This window comes from Brachyhypopomus gauderio, chromosome 1 (genome assembly GCF_052324685.1).
Source record: "Brachyhypopomus gauderio isolate BG-103 chromosome 1, BGAUD_0.2, whole genome shotgun sequence".
NCBI lineage: Eukaryota > Metazoa > Chordata > Actinopteri > Gymnotiformes > Hypopomidae > Brachyhypopomus > Brachyhypopomus gauderio.
In genome coordinates, this window is record NC_135211.1 from 32,900,377 (window position 1) to 32,907,984 (window position 7,608).

General features: G+C 42.3%; 1 protein-coding gene and 1 long non-coding RNA gene across 13 annotated transcripts in view; one reads left to right on the top strand and one right to left on the bottom strand.

Annotated features, from left to right (window-relative positions):
- elavl2 (ELAV like neuron-specific RNA binding protein 2) overlaps window positions 1–2,961 on the bottom strand; it is a 26,919-nt gene extending 23,958 nt beyond the window's left edge. For 2 of the 12 annotated variants that reach the window (XM_077010611.1, XM_077010606.1), the window contains exon 1: window positions 2,611–2,960. The gene's annotated coding sequence lies outside the window, so the exon portion shown is untranslated. Of the gene's footprint in view, window positions 1–981; window positions 1,137–2,610 lie in introns of those variants that run through there. The other 10 variants (XM_077010615.1, XM_077010617.1, XM_077010616.1 and 7 more) reach the window with 10 other exon arrangements.
- Window positions 713–4,985, top strand: LOC143517950 (uncharacterized). Its single transcript, XR_013132063.1, has 3 exons — window positions 713–1,564; window positions 1,640–1,708; window positions 3,598–4,985. It is a non-coding gene; the product is annotated as an uncharacterized LOC143517950 (long non-coding RNA).
- Window positions 4,986–7,608: the final 2,623 nt, after the last annotated feature.

Below are 7,608 nucleotides of genomic sequence, written 5' to 3' on the forward strand. Positions count from 1 at the left end.
TTGGTGTACCATGAGTGTTAGACACCAATAGGACAGACTGTAGAGTACCACATGCGGCCTCTGTGTAAATTCTGGCATAAACTCCTCAGTTATATTTTATTTGCACTGGAACAAATTCAGCCAACTCCTGCTGCTGGATTATTAACATACAATACAAGACGTGAGCTGTAGAATACGTGTTATTGGTCATTTTGAAGCACTATAATTTAGGAGTCATTTGGAGGGCCGACCAAGCCGGTCCTGGTGTTTTACGGCTCAACATGTATTCCCAATCCTAATCCAGCACACCTGATTCAGAACTCTACAAATCAGGGTGTCCATTAGGGTTGAAGGAACCGCTACAATAGTGTTGGGCGTATGCGAACAGCTTCGGTGCCTATCAACTAGCAACGTTTGTTTGACCTTTCGTCATTTCTACGCGTTTTCTCCCAACGGTGGGTGGTTTTGACACCGTGTAACACTGATTAACACATCGACAGATAGTCGGCAACCTACTTAGACTAGCTACAATTCGGCCAAAAAATAATTAACGAACTGCCTTTAAGGTGTTGGGTGTGAACGCGTATATCTGTCCATTTATCTGGGACGGTTAACGGGCTACGTCGCTCCGCCGGCCGTTAAATCCGTTACTTTTAAAACCAGCTTGCTAGCCGTCTGCACATTAGCTTAGCTAGCCATTTTAAACTCGCTTGGTTTAATTTTAATATATATAACCACCGTTAAATGTATTTAATCGGAGTATAAACGTCTTTAACCACACTTTAATTGATACGTTTCCCAAAATGTGACGATTTTTTAATGTCCAATTAGCCACCAGGCGTGTTGGCAGGTCAAAATCATCGAGCCAACTAGTGACATAGCACAAGTAACCAGCAAACTTGGTTAGCTTACAGCGACTATTAAAATGCAACAAAACGCGACTCGGCTCCAAAGTATTATTACAATACGCACGGGTACTGTACTTTTATTTCCCTTTCTTACCGTAGTCGATAAACACAGCGAGCTGCGGTCTTTAGCTAGTTATAAAGGAGGTCCCTTACACGCTGAGAGTCCCGCTCGTTTAACTCCAGTGATGAGTTTGTGGAGGACAGTGGCGGGAAAAACTGTAAGCCTAAATAAACTGACTGGCCAATCACGACCCAGAACCACAGTGTTGGTGCCGCGTGATTGGACAAGTGCGGTATGCGGAGACCGAAGGGAGGGACAAGATGTCAATTCCCCGCAGGTGTTGCGTATCAATCGATCGTCGCCTTTGCAGAGAACAAGCAAGACGCTTTGTATTCTGGTTACAAACCACGAGTCGATCGGATGGGCTACTTTTAATATAGCTAGGTACTTCCTGGAAGTAACGGGCGGTTTCTCATTAACAAATTAAAGCCATTTAAATGATTCTTTACACCGCAAAAACACAGGCAGTATTTTTGCAAGACCAGGTGGTATGCGTGGAATGTGCGTGGCTCAACTCACCTCTAAATGTTCTAAATTAAGGTTTCTAGATATTACCCTGCTAGATTACGATAATCACAAGGTTGTAAATTGCTTATTTACTGAACGCCATAAAAAGGTACGCCATCTGAAATATTTACAATAAACATTAGTCCAAACATAATTGTAAGAATACAACTTTCTTGTGAATCAGCTAACACTAATCGGGTGATGGACTACTTAATGCAAACGATCCGAAGACGGGAGGCATACAGGAAAGGAGGTACGGTAGCTCGTTACTGACAATCCTAAAAACCCTCTGCGGACACCCATTTGTCTGTGCATAGAAAATGGCCTTAAGACAAAGACTTCTAGAATAAGGGGATAAAACAAAAATAAGACTATGGTAGTTTCATTTTTTCAGAAACAACACACATTTTCAAGTGTTCTTGAGAAAAAGGCAAGTACGTTTCATTGTAAATCTCAGAACTGAATATTAGGGTTCACGACAATGACCTGTCGGTTCGATAGCCATTTAAAACTTGGTAATTATTCAACAAAACAGCCGTCATCCAACAAATGAGCTTTTTGTCAGGCTTGTACGCGCGAATCTAATACAATTTCTCGTTTTTATTTGCGAGCAGGAATAACGATTGGCTTTTCTAAAGGCAATAATCAACCATCACCACATAAAGAAAAATAGTATTAATCCCACAGCCTGTTTTTTGTGGCCGCACGTGAGAGCACAGGCCCGTGCTTAGTTCTTTAAAACATGCCCTGGAGATGCTGTCCTAAACAGTTGCAATGCGGCCACGCGTTCTCTTAACCTATGGCAAAGGCGTACAGAAGAGACAGATCTTAGATCGTACTTTAGCGGCGACTCAATGCCCTCAAGCATATACTGCTTCACGGAAAACAGTTTTAACATTGCCATTACAGGTTACAATCGACACGCCGTCCCACACCTTCCCCATACCAAATAATTTCAACAAAATGAGATGGAAACGCACGCGATATCCCGCTCCCGAGGCGACAGCCAAGCTGTCATACTTGAAAGACAACCGTTAATGCCGCGTTAAAGGGACGCCGACGAACAGGTTATCCAAGCTGAAAGTCACCAAGCCGAGCTCTGTCAACCTAAAGCTATTTTGTCATTTACAGAAATGTATTGATAAAATGTCTTACCGTCTCTATAAAGGCAAAGTTACGGATGTCCACTGCGAAATATGCCTCTTTAAAACAATAAACCAAGACAGTTCAGTAGACTATTGAAAAACGAATCCCGTTCTTATCTGAAACTTGCGATTAGCTATAAAATAATCAATGCATTAAAACAGTTAAAATCATTAAAATGAAATGTTTATTGAAAACAAAAGACATAAATACTGTCAGTGAAACAAAAGGAAAAAAATAACAGAATAAATAAAATAATTAACCAAATAATTAAAAGGCCGACTTGTGTCTGTCTTGTTCTTCACAGGGTCCCCTCACTAAATCGCGACATCACTGTGTGAAATTCTAACATATGCGGAGAATGTCTTTAAGGAGGAAGATAGTCCTGGCCGTGAATATATACCGGACCGTATCACAGCACTATACCTCTCCGCTATCGTAGCGTTTCATCCATTCAGCCAACACACACACATCAACACACGCGGAAGTATACTCCTCCAATGTGATGTTTTGAGGTACTCGATTCAATTGGTTGTCGTGTCTCTTCCTCGAGAGGTCTGCCCACCCATGTTGAGATGTTACTGGTCTAGTGTTTTGTCAATCACTTTGATAAGGGTCGTCCATCACCAAGGAATTTTGAAATAGTTAATGAGACTCACAAGGACGGTCTACGCATCAAAATGAGGTGTTAGACGCTACCAGATATATTTTGTTTTGCTCCTCCGAGGAAATGCTGAAAATGAGGCTGCGCTATTCAGTACACTCTGTCTGTCTATCTGATTGTTTGTTGCGTCAGAGTCGTTTTCTTTCTTTCTTTTAGGTAAAGGCCGTGGTGACGTGACGATAGTTTAACCTTGATATGTGATATTTTAGGCAGTGTAGCTGGCCAGCAGGCGATGGTAATTGTTGGAATATAGTCAGTTGTTGCATAGACTTCGTTTTTTTTTTTTTTTTTTTTTGCAGATCGACTACATTGTGTGGTTGTATCATGTGTTGCAGGTCGACAAAGGATCGCGCGTGAGGTTCTGCGCTTGTATCAAACTCCTGTCCACGTGGGAGTGCCTCGATTCGTGCTTTCCATGCGGCACCATCAGCGCTGCACAAGCATGTCAAAGAAACGGAATTCTTAAACGTCTAAAGTCTTAGTACTTAATTTGCAAATGTAGCGATTCAGAGCAGACCTCTGGACAACATGAGCACATCGCGCTGGTAGCTGGTGAATTCTGTCCTGATTGCTTTTCAGTGATTGTGCAACGCATTATCATGAATTTAGGCTATTTGTAATGTCAGCTTTGCTCGCGTGGGCAACGTAGCACATTCTCTTTATGTGCCTGGCTGAAGGTTATTTTGCGTTCTGTGTTGCTGATTTAAAGTACGACGCCCACTTACCACTTTTCTCCGCTGAACTCTCGGTACGCGACCGTCGTTTCAACACCGCCGTTTCAGCACCAAGGACAGGGAAAGACACGAGGGTTCTGACCATGCGGTTGCTGCGAGGGCGTGCGCAGCGGTAGTCGAGCCGGTGGGTGCGCTTATGAATAAGCATATTGTTCAACTCAGTACGCCTGCGACGAGCGTGCGGCAGCTAGGCGCAGTCCCATCGCAATATAAAAGTAACATTCAGCAATCGCTCGAGTTTAGAGAACCTTCAGTTGGGAAATCAAACGTTGCCGTGAAACTGAACTACGCCCATGTTAATAAGGGAAATATTAAACGACATATATGACCCACGCGTCTTCAGTTTTTGATAGAGCACCGACATAATGTATTGAATACGATCATGACGAACAATGTAAACATGATAATTGTGTTTAAAATATCAATGTAGTTCTGTTTAGTCGTTCCATAATAAGTTGTACGTTCGGAATCGCTATACTTTCTCTCCTACGCCTTTCCTTGGCCATTTAATTACGTTCCATTTCACATCGGGATTTTGATACAAAACAGTAGGCACCGATGGCTTACCTCCCACGTGGCGCGTTCACTATAAAGCCATTTAATTTCATGAATACCTATAAACACTTCACTCCATCATATCACTGCTCATCTACACAATGTTTATACAGCATTTCAAATTTCACTCTGCGACCGCCTGCGCGAGAAAACTTCATCCGCCCCCGCGTTAAGGCTTTCGCAACCCTCGCTAACCATTAATACAAAATTCATTAACGTTTACAAAAGACTTAATCCTCTGCAGAGTGTGTGTGTGTGTGTGTGAGAGAGGGAGTAGTCTTCGTGCCGTGGGAGTGCTATGTTAATATAGTATGATGTGGGATGAGGATAAATGATGTCATATCGGATGGGTAAAATGAGAGTCATAGTGTTCCGAGATCATTTGCACAATGAACACAGTATAGTGGTGATTTATGTTTCCAGAAACTGCATCTACAGTTGAGGAAGTAAATGGAGGATTAATATATTGTATTACATAGTATATTAATAGATCCCACCACCACCCCCCCGCCTCCTCCCCACACACACCACATCACAGTGCATACCACTGTATGGATGTCTGGTTTGAATTTAAACAGAACACTATTTAAGCATTTGACTTAACTTCATTTCATGGTGTTTAAAATGTTCATTTTAGCCCTGTTCAGTAAGTGTGTTGTCAGTGTAATAAGCAACATGTCTTTTTAGTTTTAGTTCAGTTTTAAAGCAGATTAGGACAAATCCAGGATTGTGAGTTACAGCCAGCATGGTCACAGTACTCATAATAATCTTTTATCTTTTACACCAAACTCGATTGGCTGTTCAAAAAAGTTCTGAACTTTCAATAATAAAAAAATTTTAATGTGATCTATGAAGCATCATTATGAAGCTAAAGGTTCAAAAGGCTCTGGGCCACATATTTACACACTACTGCTTTTGTATCACTGCTGTACTCATGATGGAAATGTGCATGTGTGTGTCAAACTGATCCTAGACCAGCTGTCTGTAAACGTCTTTCTCTGCGCTATACAGACCCTACATCCCCTGAGCCTAAATAGGCACATGTTTCATGTTGTGCCATTGCTGGGAAGCGGTCAGATGGGTTTCATGGGACTTGTTATTGTAAAGGCAATATCTGCAGTAATGGATAGAATTTCACCAGTCAAAGCCAGACTGCTGGCAAGGTCAGAGCTCGTCATACATTTTAGGGCACGTGGGAGTGTAGATGTACACCACACAGAACCCCCGCAGACAGTACAGGGGCCAGCATGGAAGAGTCATTAACTCTGTCCATATCTGTAATGTGACCAAACGACAAAACACACACATACGGAGCTTGTTGAATTCTATTACATAAACACTCCTATCACTCCCAATGTCCTTGTGATCGTAGAGTTCAAAGATCAACGCCTCAGCTCATTCTACCTCTTAAAGTGGAACTTCGGGTTGCTACTCCTGTCCTCCCCACACCCTCCCTCGTTCTCCTGCTCCCTCTCCTCCTCGGCAGGGGAGGTGAAATGTCAATAGTGGTTGCGCTAATGTGCCATCGTGCTCTACGTTTCAAAGGACTGTGTAGCATTAGCACATGCTGCATCCAGAGCAGGTGATTATAGGAAGCCCAACACAGGAGGGAGGGACGCATGTCAACACTCTGCATGTGACACTGCCCCAGGAGATAATGAGCATAATTACAGTAAACCACTACTGCTGAGGCACTGTTACCAGGTTACAGACCATCGTTACAGACAGGGGATACCATAGTGGTTGGGTATTCATGAGCCTAGAAGATAAGACTTTCATAGACACGAATATTTTCAAAAACTAAGCTTTGCAATGATGGCACTTTTCAATGAGACACGCTGTGGTTTGAGTATTTGTACATTTGCTTTGGAAAGTACGAAAGCAAATGTGAACATTATATGTGACAAAAAAATATTAATTTATTGAAATCATTCTATAATAGAATGTGATTCTTGCATTATACTCACACAGAGGGTTCTAGAACCCTGCTAACTATTGTTATTATTAATGTTATTTTTATTGTTATAATTCAGAAATATTGTGTCCTTGCCTCAAGCAGTCCTGAATCCCTTCTTTGTTAGAGTTCTCATATGGCTGTTTGGGTAATGGCACTGAATGATGTCATTGATTGTAGCACATGCAATATGAATCCATGTGTGTGTGTGTGTGTGTGTGGGGGGGGGGGGGGGGGGGTTAAGTCCCACAGTACCCACAAAACAAAGGTAATGGTACTCAGGATGATGTCATACACACATGAGACAGACTAAAATATGCAAGCCACTTTTCTAAAGACAAGCTCACAAGAGTTACTTAGGCTCACAAAGACTGGAGTTGCATGTACAGATTACCCATGGTGAGGAAGACCAATTTATAGGCTGTATGATGCCTCTGTTCTTGACAGACAGTAGACTGAACATACACATGAAAGTACTACAAGTGAAGACTCCCACACATTTACTGTTTTGATTCAGTTTAAGGCCATTTCATCGCCTGGGTGACAAGACAGTTGATTGAATTAGGCCTGTACACTCAGTTTTTAAAAATACATTCATTATAAAACATGAATTTGTTGACTTCAAGAATTGTTGATGACTTACGTAATGGCATGGTTAAGTAGCCGATCATCTCCTGTGAAGCCCCCTTCATTCAGCACTCTATATAAAAGCACTTCACCCCCTCTCTCTGCCTCTCTCTCTCTCCCTCTTTCCTCTCTCCCTCCCCCCTCACTCCATCTCTCCGCTCTCTTGCATCCTGTCTCCCTCTGCCGTCTCTCCATCTCTCCCTCCCTCCCTCCCTCCCTCCCCCTCTCTCGAATTCTCATCTTCCTCTCTGACATGCATATACATATTTCTAATCTGACAACTATTTATTGGGAAACCTTTATGGCATGATGGTAACATGTCCAAAAGTAGAAAAAGAAGAGAGAGAGAGAGAGAGAGAGAGAGAGAGAGAGAGAGAGAGAGAAAAGAATAAATGTAAATCAAACCTAACGGATGCTGCTTCATCTGAGCACACAGAGAAATATCGGTGCTGCTCATTGAACACTTTGCACAAAGG